Genomic DNA, 15,804 nt, shown 5'->3' on the forward strand with positions numbered 1-15,804 from the left:
TTATTAGATCGGCTCTCGTAATGGATTATCTGTTTAATTTTAAAGTAATCAGTTGTTTCCCATAAACTCTAGATTATTTGATCACCTGATGAAAAAAGGGTAAATTTTACAGCATATATAAAAATGTGGACAATATGGCTGCATTTTGTAACCCCCCCCCCCTTCAGAATGGGGAATTTCGAATCACGTGTGAATACTATGACTGCTTCTGTATAAAAATGCGTTTAATATTTTTTTTGTTAAATTGTTTTTTGGTTATGCAATGCAATGGTATTACAACGCTACCTAGATATTAAATTCGCAATTTGTTTGTGTTGATTATTACTGGTTTATAAATGTTTCCCTCCATGTTTCTACAGAGAGCGTACGCAGGCATTGCATAGGATGAATATATATTATGGATTCAAATAATGATTTACTTTTAGTTTCTGAAGACTAGAGGGGGATAAAATGAACTAATCAGTTAATAAGATCATTTTTTTTCGCAGTGCCTGTTTTGCCACTTTTTAAAAAAGTTACTGCTTCGATATACCCGGAAGAGGATCGCAATATACTATAAAGTTGTGGTGTCATAAGGTTTACCCATGTAACAGTCCCTTCAAAGACAGACTATTTCATCACATACTAGCCGGGGGTGGGGGAGGGGATGGGGTGGGGCTCTAGGGGAATTTTTTGTGTGAAATTAATGTGTTTTATATGCATTTGATTCACAGTGTTTGCAAATTCAAAGCTGCCATTTTACACTCATAGATAAATATAAATTGTATTATTCATAATTTATTTATTTAATTTATTTAATTCATAATTTAATTTGCTAGCAAACATGATTTAATGACGATTGTGCTTGTTATTTTGAATAAAATAACTGATTTTTTAAATGTCACGAGACCATGTGGTATACAAAATGATTTCAAACCAGAGTCGAAAGTGACTTGACTTAACGAATTTTAGCAATCTAAAGTCATTTTTTGTTCTTCTTTAAAAGTACGACTGACATACGAGCTAATATGCCTTTTTTTAATCCATTAAGATAAAATTAAAGATGGGATTAGAGGTCATTAGATAAAATTTGTATTCTATCACAAATATCATGAGAGATCTTGTATGTATATAAAAACTCTATATATAGTTTTGGTTATCTTCAATCTAACATGTGCAATTGTCGTTTTTTATGATCGTCTGATTATTGAACTGATTTTCTAATTGTGAGTTACAGAAATTATAGCTTAATGTTGAGAATTCGTATTTATAGATAAACGCTCGTGCATTCCGCTCAGGAAAAGCAGACGTTCTTGAATTAAAACGTTTTAGCATTTCTACCTTAACCAGCGCACCACGTATATCAACATAAAATTTAAACGTTTTTGAAAACAATGAGGTGCTGTTTCGCAAATATTTTAACTATTCCGCAAATATCTTAGCATGAAAATTCCGCAAATATTACATTTAAAATAGTTGTAAACGTGCTAAAATCCGAATACAGACAAATATCAACCCATTTCTAATTATTTTTGCTGAAGTATATTACGATCTTCGCTGCCGGTGCATATGATCATCCCATTTATTTCATGAATGATAGAGGTTTTGAATAGGAACATGTTTCTTCAGTTTGAAAAAAGATCTACACTCTATGATGTGATGCTATTTATCACACAAAAATTGCAGTAGTCCAGCACCTCTCTGTAAATATTTTTTTATCAACCCGTTTATACATGAAATCCTTGAATACAGATTAGTATCTTTGAAAATGTAACTTTAAATATTGACATCAGGTTATAATCGAACAAATATTTCTAGAAATAAAGTTTGATTATGATTGATAAATAGGTACATTTTGATTGTGACCAATTGACATTATTTTCCGGTACTTGATGCATGTATTTAAAAATGTAGAGGAGGCGATGTTGTTTGGGATGGGGAGGGATATAAGTATATTGGATGGGGGCTATAGTTGGCAAAGGGGCAAGTTTTCTGAAGTTCCTTCTGTATTTGCCCATCATGTTCACCGAAAAGCACTTAACCCGCTCCCAAGCCATATATGATGCGATGTTTATTGTTGGGAGGAAGGAGGTGGGTCGGATGGTTACATTAAAGAACGCAGTGGATGACAAAATTCAGTAGATATCTGACTAACAAACTATTGAGTGTTTCCTTATAAAGAGATGACGAGTATTTTTTAAGAGTTTCTTTAATATAAGGACAACACATTCAAGCTATAGGAATACCTCACAGATATGACTATACATACTATCCATCTAAAAAACGAAATAAAAAAAAATATCTGCTGTATTTCTCAAGTTTCAAATGTCAGCAATGTGTGTCTATATGTGTGAATATAAATTGTTATACTTTCATGTTAAATACTGAAATCTGATTGGTTAAGACGCAGTTAATAATATTTTATATTACCCTCAGCGTTAGCAACGCACTTGGCAACGGGTAACATTAAAAAATGTTACATGCGCGAAAATTATGCGCGTACGGTTCGCTGTAGAATTCACGTTATTCCTATATAAAAGCAGTAAAATTTTCTTAAAAATTTTAAAAAAGACATTCAGTATAACAAAATAAATAGTGCCTGTTTGGGAGGATAACAGTTGAAATTGACACCCCTCGAAAACCATTGTCAACCTCCGCTTCGCGTCGGTTGACAATGGTTTTCTCGGGATGTCAATTTCAACTGTTACCCTCCCAAACAGGCACTATTTATATACTGTAATTTAAGAGAGAGAGAGAGAGAGAGAGAGAGAGAGAGAGAGAGAGAGAGAGAGAGAGAGAGAGATCCCCAATTAACAACAAGGTGTATCGTATATCCCGTCCCTTCTCTAATTTGGGATACCCCTCTAATACATATTGGGAGGCTTTATTACACCTGCTGTCATTTAACTGGCCGTGTATACACGAGAGCTACTGTTGGCGTGTGTATACTAACAACAATACACACAGGGGATGTCATAATTATTGTGAAGGGATTCTTACCATACCTTTGATCAATAATTGGAAAACATTCACAAATTTAGGCGTAATTATGAATAAAAACATTTGTAAAAATTTTAAGGCATCTAATCTATTCTTCGCCTATTACATTTATTGCAAGTTCAATTTTCAAATTTTATAACAATATTATCTAGTCTGTACATTAGTTTGGAATTTTCTATTCCTCTCCACCTATAAATTGGACGAGTATATTAGTATACGTGTTTGGATTTGAATCGTTAATTAAAGAATAAATTCAAAGTTCAGGCACGTATGATCGTTTTAAAATTGGGGAAGGGGGGGGCGGCAGATTCATCCAAAAAATCTTAACAAGTAAATAAAAAGAAAAAAAAGGCAGTTTTCCTATATATCTTAAAACCGTAAAAAGGGGGGATAGCGTAGTGTTCCTTTTTCATTTCCTCAATTTTTTTACAAGTTCCCCTCAAAAGTGAAGGGGGGGGGGGGTAGGCCAACGCCATGACAATTAATTTTTTTTATATGAATATTAAAAAAAATGTTTGATGCGAGTATAAGTAGGAGGGGGGAGGCACCCAATCCCCCCACCCCACCCCATGCTACGTACCTGAAGTTAACCATATACTATAAAATCTGGAGTGGATTGTTTTATATGAAGAAAAAAAAGTTTACAAATTCCAGTAGAACCCTCGCTATGATAGCGTTATTTGAAAGTCCCTATAGTTTACAACTATAAAAGAATGGATGGCACAATCTTTAGTTATCAAACAAATCTAGATGACAATTTTTTGGGAATTTCGTACTTTTATTCCCTTTTCTGATCTAGATTCTATGGATATTGGTAATATTGAGAGTTGATCCCTTCTGTTCGTTTGGGTTTTTTCTCGATAAATTAGAATGCGTTTATTAGTATCATTGCACTGCACATTAAGCACGCAAATTTAATCCAAAGATGACAATATTGGAAATTTAAAAAAAAAAAAGTAATATTATCAACAGTCCACTCTGTTCGTGTGGTAAGCTCGAAGATACTTATGTAACGGGATTTCCCAGCAATAATAAGACAATCCTTTCTCCAAATTTCTTTAATGGTGTTATATATGTTTATACTCTGTAATATATTATAATAAAATAAATATAACATAATTGTATAATATCAAGTCATAAAATACATTTATACATTATTACAATAGAATTATCTTTAAATACATTTCCATTGAAATATACATATTTCCCATATACATATAATTTCATTCAGTCCAAGATCAGAAAGACACAATTAAGGGAAATAACTCTTATCAATTTTAACATACAAAAGTTGTCTTTCTTTTACAATAGAATATTAAAATACACAATTATAAAGCATACCAATTTATGGAATTGAGTCCGGTTCCAAACCGTTCAATATCTTCAATAACTGATGTTAATTGATCTAAATATTAAATATATATCTAAATACATGTTCCTTACATATATTTCCTATTCACAATATAAAACACTTTAATATTTCCTTAGAAATATTTACTATTATATATTAAGCTGTACTACAAAGGCTTGTCCATCAGATTTATCTACATCTGACACAATGAAAAAATACAACTTTACTTATCAGATTTCTCTACATCTGATATATACAATATTTACAAAGTAATTCCTTCTAAATTCTTAATCCTGATATTTCATAATATAAACTCCAATTTTCTATAATATTAGTAAATGGTTAAAATAGAAACTTACATTGTCTGGATGTCTTCAAGTCTTCAGAATAAAAGGAATGACAAAATAAACTTCTCTGTTTAAATTCTGAGAGTGTTCTGCCTGAATACTATTGGTCACAATACAAGACAATGAAAACTCTTGACCAATAAAACCCGAGAATTTTCAGTATCAACCAATGAATGTAAAATGTTTGAGTGTGTGTGTGGATCTAAAGGGGTGGAAGGCTCTAACTAAATACCTTGTTAGTAGAAGAAAGAATTAGAATTTATTTTATTTTAATTTGATAAACTTTTTATTTATTTACATTTATATTTTATTTTTATTTATAACTTTTAATTAAAAACGCATCTACTACACTTACCATTATTTTTTCACATGTAATAAATATAAAGATGCTAGAAATGTTCTATTTAATGACGTTTTTCAAATTGTAAATCTTAACATTGTCAATACTCATGCTTTACTTTGGGGTGACAGTTCAATCAGTGACAATGAAAACAAGCATTTATTTACATTGGTTTATAATTATATCAAAAGTACTGAAAGATTTAACTAATCTTATAACTACTAGTACACCGTTGTTTATTATATACATGTCAATTGCATTTATGTATACGTCCATTATATCCACTGACCTTTATTTATGTTGTGTACACATATTTTGTATTATATTATTGTATTGGAAGAGGGCGGTCTAAGTTATAGAACTTGTGCCCAATCCCAATTGTATTTTGTACAATAAAAATATGTTCAAATCAAAAAAATATCTTATGTAAACAGTTAATCAGACGTTTTCAAATGTCATGACTGTCATGTAATGTAATTGATTAAAAAAAAAACCAATACGACAGCTTAGCTAATTATATTAAGCTTTAATTAAATAGTAACATTTTATATTTGTAATTATATCAAAATTTACCTTATACATGTACATGCATATAAATATTTTTTTTATTCATGCTTTACACATTTATAATAAACACCATCTAAGCGTTACATGCACTAAAATAATTGAATTCTGAATGAATGAAATAAGACGTGTGTACCTGAACATATATATAAATCATTGACTGAATGCATTAATTCTGTAACATAACATGCCGTCAGAAATTTTTGAGGTATGTTATTGATACACGCGACGTTCCTCATTTTAAGATAATTTTCCTTGATATAACATTTCTTCCTTATTCGCATTTAAACCAGCTGTTAATGCTAAAAATTCAGAGTGCATTATAACAGGCCATTTTTAGAATAAGATTTTTTGATTTTGTCTTTTAATAGCATGCAAAATGCAATTGAATGCTTGTTGATAATGTACTAAATATACATTTTCAACAGAAACTATATATTCATACAGAAGATTATCAAATAACATCAAATGTAAATTTGGAATAACAGAAATGGGAATCTTCACATTGCGGAGATAGGAAAAAGTTGAAAATAATTGATAATAGGTCGCATCTGACCTTAAATTAACTTTAATGAAATTTTATACCTTTTAAAAAACATTTATCACCTTAATAAAGTTCATTGTAGTATCATTGTGGTTCATTGTGGTTTCATTGCGGTTCATTGCGGTTCATTGTGGTTCATTGCGGTTCATTGTGGTTCATTGTGGTTAAAAGACGCGCCGCTTAATTATAGAACTACGCGTACAGTAAAATTCTTAATATATGCTTAAAATTGCGTTACGCGTACAGTATCAAATAATGATAACTCATGATATTCTGAGGATTATTTTTCTACTTTTATTTGCAATGATATCAAATTATCAGATTATTCTCTTAAAGTATATATCTACCTCCACATGTCCCCTATTCAGTCGTAATATATTAATGATTGTATTTCGTACAAAATAATCATTTCAATTTTGGAATGTGACCTTTGATATTGATTGTCAAAAAGTTCATTGAAAATCATGTTGCAAAAGGAATACAACTGTTTATACTTGTGCCAGTTTATTACCATAACGTATCGAATTGTTAAGGAAGTTTTGTTGTTGTTTTTTTTTTACAACCATTTATCAATTCGTTTAATTAAAATCTTCGACTGTGTGCAGATCTACCTCTCCTATTTGTTATTTGCTTCGACAAACAGCGCTGCCCATAACTGTACACTTCCGTTCCTACACTGTGCATGTGGTATATTCGTTTTTATAGAAGGAATCAGTGGATCGGTATATAAAGTTCCTTCCGTGATCTTGTCTTAAAGGTTTTGACTTAATCTTTATCAGACATTTTAAACACGTAGATAAAGTTCCTTCCATGATCTTGTCTTAAAATATTCGACTTCATCTTTATCAGACAATTTAAACATTTAAATAAAGTTTCTTCCGTGATCTTGTCTTAAAATTTTTGACTTCATCTCTATCGGACACTTTAAATATTTTGTTCAGACATCATCCATTTGAAGAAACTGAGAGAGAGAGAGAGAGAGAGAGAGAGAGAGAGAGAGAGAGAGAGAGAGAGAGAGATTTCATTTGTAATTCACTTATATGTAATCGTTTAAAGTAATGCACATTGTAATAGAATCCAACAAAGCAGTCCAATCGTTCCCATTTCCATTTCTTTTTCATCAAATGATATTTTTTAATTGAGATTGCTTATCAAACTTTCAGAGAGTCGAAGACCCCCCCCCCCCCTTCCCCTTTTCCCCTACCATCTTCGAGTTCATTGTTCATGCATTAAAAATAAGACTTGTTATCAGAAATATTATGAAAGCTTTTGCTTCCTGTACTTAAGTGAATAACCAATGGAAGCCGTACGGTACCTGTATTTACATATGACTGACTCACTACACCTTGAAATAGTGTCTCAAATCAACAGAAAGATGCAATGTGGCATAATGCATCAGAAGTATATGTACATGTGAGTCATATAGGTTAAAATATATACAATTTTTTATTTAAACACTTATAATTTCAAAAGTACAATGAAATTGAAATGAAACGCATGCAAATTTAAACTTGTTATATGCGGGTCACAAGCCTGAAATTCATGCACAGATACCGGTATGTTTTACAACACAGGTAGACTTACTTCTCCCGTAAATATGCATGGCGTCGCGTTTAAAATTTCGACGTCTTGCTAAAAATGAACAGTTTTAAACATAAATTTCATTATATACATGTTTAAGTCACATATATAAGTTATATGCCATTAGATTTGATAAATTCAAGGCTTTTTAAAATGTTTGGTGCTGTGCATATTTGAAACACGGCAAATTTCAGCCAACAACGTCCCTTGTTCTTTACACTTTACCAATGTTAATATCCATACTGTATCAATGTTTACATCCATACTGTATCTGTGTTTACATCCATACTGTATCAATGTTTACATCCATACTGTATCAATGTTTATATCTATACTGTATCAATGTTTACATGTATACTGTATCAATGTTTTTATCCATACAGTATCTATGTTTACATCCATACTGTATCAATATTTATATCTATACTGTATCAATGTTAACATCCATACTGTATCTATGTTAACATCCATACTGTATCAATGTTTAAAGATATACTGTATTAATGTTCATATGTATCATAGTTTACATCCATACTGTATCAACGGATAGATTGTAAATAATTCTGTACACACGGATAGATTGTTGGTAATTGATGAAATGTTGACATTTCTGTGAATACACGGATAGATTGTTTGAATTTCTGAATAGATTGCTGGTATTTCTGTACACACGGATATATAATTGGTACTTCTGTTAAATCGATTGTAAGTACTTATGATAGGTCTGTGATGCTTCTCTAATGACACAGTACCAGCCCAGTCCCTGGTTTGAGTGAACCCTGTAAGCCCGGGTTCTTTAGGATAGATATGTGGTACCTCTTACATGACCTTGTATTAACCCAGTCTATAACTGTTTATAGTCCATGGTTTGAGTGACCCCTGTAAGCCCGGGTTCACAAGGATCGGTCAGTGGTGTTTCTCTATCCACACGGACCTCGCCACCAGGAACGACAGTGTCGCCATCTGTGAACGGCTGGGTGGCGGCATGGTAGTGCTGGGCAGTGCCGAGAAAGAGAGGGCGCTCACGTCATATATCATAGGTATGTTGCTATATATAGACAAAATAGAGAGGGCGCTCACGTCGTATATCATAATAGTAATACTACATATCAATAGAATAGAGAGGGCGCTCACGTCGTATATCATAGGTGTGTTACTATATATAGACAGAATAGAGAGGGTGCTCACGTCATATATCATAGGTATGTTACTATATATAGACATAATAGAGAGGGCTCTCACGTCATATATCATAGCTATGATACTTTATATGGATAGAATAGAGAGGGTGTTCACGTCATATATCATAGGTATGTTACTATATATAGACAGAATAGAGTGGACGCTCACGTTATATATCATAGGCATGTTACTATAAATAGACATAATTGAGAGGGCGCTTACGTCGTATATCATGGGTATGTTACTATCTATAGACAGAATAGAGAGGGCGCTCACGTTATATATTTTTGGCATATATTTTTATGTAGAAAATAGAGAAAGCTCTCATTTTATGTTATAGGTATTTATTTCTCTTATAGAATAAGGACACTCACCGCATTTATCATTAATTGAACTGTTAATATATGTTTGATATCAAAAAGGACACAAAGGACGCGTACAATACGTAAACAGATCGAAAAATAGGTTTTTTTTTACAATGTATACAACATCTAAAAATCAATACAGAAATAGATAGGAAACTACAGCATGAGTTTTAATCACGATAAATTTGATGTGAATAATCTACTACAGGACATCACAGTTGATCATCTGATGAAAACAAAAATAGACAGCAAACCATCTGAGGTTTAAATTTGATACAAGTTATAAAAACGGTGCACAATGCTTTTAACAAAGAGAAATGTCTTGTGATATTAATAAATAATACGAGTTTATGTACAATGTAAACTCTTCCTTGTGTTGTTTTTGTTAACAAATATATGCATATATAAAGCAATCTTCAATTAATTTTGTGATGTTTACATTTTCAACATAAATGAGCCCGATTACTGTTAATTAAGCTTTGACAATGAATATTGAATTAAGTAGATGTGCTTTAATATCAATTGTGTGAATATGTTTTCAATGTGTATTGTTCTTTATGGATAGAGTAAACCGGTATCTTTCTACTTTTACTTTTTTTTGTTTGACAGAAAATGACCTTCTCACAATGACTGACCAGCGTCTGGTACGTAACATTGATTGGTTAATGATTCCTTGTAAATGATTGGTTAATGATTCCTTGTAAATGATTGGTTAATGATTCCTTGTAAATGATTGGTTAATGATTCCTTGTAAATGATTGGTTAACGATTCCTTGTAAATGATTGGTTAATGATTCTTTGTAAATGATTGGTTAATGATTCCTTGTAAATGATTGGTTAACATACCTTGTAAATGATTGGTAAATGATTCCTTGTAAATGATTGGTTAAAGATTCCTTGTAAATGATTGGTTAATGATTCCTTGTAAATGATTGGTAAATGATTCCTTGTAAATGATTAGTTAAAGATTCCTTGTAAATAAATGCTTAATGATTCCTTGTAAATAATTGGTTAATGATTCCTTGTACATGTTAATGATTTGATAATGATTCCTTGTAAATGATTGGTTAATGATTCCTTGTAAATGGTTGGTCAATGATTCCTTCTAAATGTTTTGGTTAATGATTCCTTGTGAATGATTGGTTAATGATTCCTTGTAAATAGTTGGTTAATGATTCCTTGTAAATGTTTGGTTAATGATTCCTTGTGAATGATTGGTTAATGATTCCTTGTAAATGATTCCTTGTAAATGATTGGTTAATGATTCCTTGTAAATGGTTGGTTAATGATTCCTTCTAAATGTTTTGGTTAATGATTCCTTGTGAATGATTGGTTAATGATTCCTTGTAAATAGTTGGTTAATGATTCCTTGTAAATGTTTGGTTAATGATTCCTTGTGAATGATTGGTTAATGATTCCTTGTAAATAGTTTGTTAATGATTCCTTCTAAATGTTTTGGTTTATGATTCCTTGTAAATGGTTGGTTAATGATTCCTTGAAAATGATTGGTAAATGATTCCTTGTAAATGTTTTGGTTAATGATTCCTTCTAAATGATTGGTTAATGATTCCTTGAAAATGATTGGTAAATGATTCCTTGTAAATGATTGGTTAATGATTCCTTGTAAATGATTGGTTAATGATTCCTTATACATGTAAATGATTGGTTAATGATTCCTTGTTAATGATTCCTTGTAAATGATTGGTTAATGATTTTTTTGTAAATGATTGGTTAATGATTCCTTGTAAATGATTGGTTGATTAAATCCATCAATCAATTGCATACATAGGGTAAACAACGCTGATTGGTTATCATGCGATATAAATGACAAGATGATTAGTTGTGATAAATGATAAGTTTACCATCTCTTATATATGAATTTACTTAACTTTTTGTAAATGACTTTTTTTTTTGCAAATAACTGGCTAATTGGTAACTGGTTAAACTTATCTGATAACTGGTTAATCTTAATGTCAGAAAGTGTTTAACCAAGAAAAAAACAATGTTAAGAGAAAAATACAAAAAGAAAAAAAAACTTTATGCGATTAAGGAATTCCGTTTGATGTTTTCCCCTTTGTTTATATGAACTTTTCAAAGATCTGGATGTCATTATCAACGGGGATGATGAAAGTGAAAAAATGTATGTGAGAGACTAACATGCATTAAGATTTATCTGTTATTGTGAAAATTGTCAGTGTTTTCTTTATGAAATCAATGACGCCTAATATAGAGTTACGTATAAAGAACTGTTCAGTTCAATAAAATAGCAATCGTGTCATTCTGATCAGAGAAACATATCTTATTTTATGATATAATAAACTTATCTTATTGAACTAATATCATTTCAGTTTGCAAAGACTTCCTTCAGTACGGAACCAAGAGTAAAAAGTACCGACATTTTACTAACAACAAGGTTAATTATATTACATTTCCTATATTCAATTATTACATTATTTATTCTGATTAATAAGAGCCTAAAATCTGGAATATAAAAAAGTTTGCAGCTAAGGGCAAACATAAAAGCTCTGTCTGTTTTAGATAATTATTTTCTTTAGATTTCTGTTCTTAACGTTTATAGTTTATGCTGTATGTGCTGTAGATAGTTAAGTTTATCAGATCTCTGTAGGTAACAGTAATTGCTGTGCTTGTTCTAGTTGTGTGAATTCTTCAGATTCCTGTAGGTTCCCTTCCCGAGGACCGCGCTAACCTGACCACCCCCGCCGGGTTTACGATCGCCCTGTACTCCATCATTTGCAGACACAGGCAGTGCAGTAATTAATCTCAATGTGACAGATAAAGATAAAGCTTAGGATTTTCTTCCTGTGGAAGGTTAATTAATCCCAAAGGACAAATATTGCACAGCCTTCCAAGTATACAATGGTAACATTCTCAGCAGTTATCTCTCTTTGCCCATTCATTCTTATGCATAGTTAAGGTATCTACCCCACCACCCCAGCTCCAAACCAGAAGACCTAGAGAACCAAACTTAGCATCAAAATATGTATTTCTGCCTACTGAACTACCATACTAAATTTGAACTTGATTAGGCAACCATAAAAAAAGTTATTAGAAAAAAAACAAAATTGGTGGACGGAAGAGTGACAGACGGACAGACAGAAGGACGGACGGACAGAGTGATTACTATAGGGCACCCGCAAATCCTTGCGGGGCCCTAATTATTTTTATTTAAGACATTACATTTTGAATTTAACATTGTATTTGCGAACTTTATATCTCTGATTTTATATGTTTAAGAAATGCATGAAATAACACCATCGTTAGGACAAGTTTATTAAACACTATAGTTACATTGTAGTCCTACACTCCACACTCAGTGAACCCGATAAAGAACTCCTCAGTAGCAGCCATCATAACATCGAACACAAACGATTCAACTTACCCCGGGGGTCTCCCTCTATGATGGGAGGGGTGGTCCCTTCCACGGAGGGGGGGCCAAACAGCAACCCAATGGGAGGAGTCTTGTCCCACGGGCCGATGTCAGCCCCATCAATGGGTCCTGGGGGCGGGATGCGAGGTCCGCGCCCAGGGGGCGGGGCGATGGGAGGACACGCCCCTTCCTCCGTTTTTAACCCCTCCCGCTGTCTGAGACGTGTACGGTGTCCCCAATGGTGTCTAATGGTTGATGAGTTTGGCTGTCAATCTTGTCCGTGTGGTCCAGGTAAATTATATCAATACCTTTAAGAATCATTTTAGATCGTTTTTGTCACAATTATTGAATGAAGAGTATGATGAGTATGATCAATATATGCCTGATACCTACTAGAAATTTATGATTTGGGGGGATTTATGGCGGTGCAATTAATGTCTTAATTAGGCGGCGGAATGGTGGCGATGTAAGGCGGCTCGTTCATATCCGGCATGCCTTCCATGGGCGGGGCCGCTTTCTCTCACGTCAATCAAGGACCAGGAACTAAGACAGACTGTCTAGGGGTGAAGCTATGCAAATCAACCTGTGAAGGTAGGTACAGGATTGGTCCTTTAGGATCAGACGGATGTCCGTTCTGTGACTGCAGCCCGGTATCAGGTAAACCAGTACATGGTCCTTACTGGTTTGTTGTAGGGATTCTGTTCGGCATGTTGTCAACAAATCAAACGTCATCTTTGCTGTAAATAAATCCTTGTAATTTCTTATAAGCTCAAACATTGTTTCAAATATATATACAACCAAATACGTCAAGACTTTTAGAGCAGTTGTTAATCACCAGCATCTCTTCCTTTTTGTTCCATGTCTAGCTAGGTTTATAATGCTGATTTTTCTTTCTGAATTTTAAATATATTATAAACGATATTGATTTGTGAATGATAATTTAGTGGGCGGATCTTCCATTGGCGGTGGAGGAGGTGGATATATGGATGGATCAAACTCCGTCAATGGCGGATTCATCCCGTTCACCGCCTCTGGTGGCAGCTCCAACATCTCAGGGGGCGGAGTCGGGGATGGCACCATGCCAGGGGGAGGTGGAACTGTATCGGGTGGCCGACAGTCAACACAAGTTACCACGGCAACATCTTCCCACAACACATACCTTGTGTCCTTGCCCACGGACTGCTGATTAGAACAGACGTGTCGGGAGACGTGCGGAACTCACTACCAGATAGGGGAGGCGGGGCGTGACGGGTGTGACACGTGTATCTGTGTCAAACCGGTAGTCACCTACAGTAAGTCACGTGGTGTCAAATTAGATATAGATCAATAGACGGTCTGTCGACTCCAATCCTCTCAATGTAGCTACAGATCTGCAACAAGAGTCAATTATATCTAATTATTCACGACTTTCATAAAAGGGCATCTGTTGCAAATTAGTTGTGCTTTAAATCAGTCTTACACAGTCATGACTACTAGCAGGTGACTTTAAATCATTGTTTCTAGTAGTTCGAAAATTATATCATAACGAGATCTGTCTGACCTTAGCATTTGACCTTTGTAGTTCAGCAGATAGTGGCCTTGACCTGCCCTAGTTTGGTGTGTAGCTATAGGTGTAGTGTTGGCTACAAGTGTGGGACAGACGGATGTCCCACGTGTGACTGTGCCATACCCTCAGGTAAATGACAACTCTCTTAAAAAAGCTTGGCAAAAGTTAACCGTGCTGGCATTTGATTACACTCTGACTGCTGTCTGACCTGTCGGTTGACAATGGTTTTCGAGGGGTGTCAATTTCAACAGTTACCCTCCCAAACATGCACCATCTACTAGAATATATTATAAGGTCGCCGTTTTCATTAACATCAGTCGTGTCTTGTTATAAATTCTGAAATGAGTCTACACATATATAGAAAATGAGAAAATGATACAGTTTTCATTTATTTTTAGATTGAAGGATTGTAGCATTTTACAATTATTTCGTTCACTATCTAATCTTGTATTTATCTTTATGCATCTATATTTTTGATTGGACAGGGTACTCCACACATGAGGTTGTCATTCAACACAAGGTTGACTGTGTGACGTCATTCAGCTGTCCTACTTCCTGTGAGGTCGGGTACAAGTGCGGTGTGGACGGATGTCCCACCTGTGAATGTCTAGTTGGATACGTACAGCCCCAGACCACGTGTAAGTCACATGGGCAAGTGTGTGAACGTTTATTGCAATTTATTGAAGAAAAAGCGTCAGGTTAAATACGTTTAAAAACAATTAATAATAAATGATACTTAATTGTTGTTCTTGCTGAATGCATTGATTGCGAGTACATTGACTTCCTCACAGTAGACACCTGAACCAGTGACGTACGTACAAACAGTACCAAAACAAACAGAAACTGTTAACGTCACGGGAGGGAGCAAGTGCCATGGTTGTGACGTCATACCTCAGATAGTGTCATATGTCAAGCCTAGACCACAAACTCAAACTGTTTACGTTAAAAACCCGAACGACTGTTACAATTGTGAGCCCCCTGGGGAACCCCAGTTGGTGTCTTATGTCAGACCCCGGCCCCAGACCGAGGCTGTATGCGTCACAGGTAGATCTGACTTTTGCTTTAATTCTTAATTAAGACTTAATAAAAACTAGTCATCCTATGTATTTTCAATACGTTTACTTTTTTGTATTTTTGTATGCGTGTTAAAACACGATGAACCAAAGCTGTGCAACATCGGTTATTTTCGTCATGCTCTTGACGTCCCATCAAATTACCTTATAAGGTAAATCCAAAAAATATGTAATGTTAGCTATTATTATTAAATTAAATTACTGACATATTTGGTATTGTAAATAACTGTTCATTTTCTATTTTTTTCTTTTTTCTTACAGTAAAGAACACGATAGTTATTGTAATACTAATATACATTTTTATTTTATAATCAATATTTGCCAGGGTCCACAGACTGCAATGGCTGCGAAAAACCTCACACCTACTACGTACAGAAACCCTCCACACAGACAGTATATGTACAAAAACCGGAGACTGAACACACCGGAATCCCGGCATATGTAGACCGGCCACGCCCACAAACCGTATTGGTCACACAAATTTCGGGCTGTCACAACAGTAACACTTGCGGCTCCAAGGTCCCGGATACAGAACACACGGGGA

At 33.9% G+C, this 15,804-nt stretch overlaps 1 long non-coding RNA gene and 1 pseudogene across 1 annotated transcript; one reads left to right on the forward strand and one right to left on the reverse strand.

The window, feature by feature from the left end:
* The window catches only part of LOC128170701 (uncharacterized), a 723,116-nt pseudogene that overhangs the window by 89,339 nt on the left and 617,973 nt on the right, over positions 1–15,804 (reverse strand).
* Positions 8,247–12,257, forward strand: LOC128170753 (uncharacterized). Its single transcript, XR_008241889.1, has 4 exons — positions 8,247–8,746; positions 9,863–9,897; positions 11,602–11,666; positions 11,925–12,257. It is a non-coding gene; the product is annotated as an uncharacterized LOC128170753 (long non-coding RNA).

Source organism: Crassostrea angulata, chromosome 2 (assembly GCF_025612915.1).
Source record: "Crassostrea angulata isolate pt1a10 chromosome 2, ASM2561291v2, whole genome shotgun sequence".
Classification (NCBI taxonomy): Eukaryota; Metazoa; Mollusca; class Bivalvia; order Ostreida; family Ostreidae; genus Magallana; species Magallana angulata.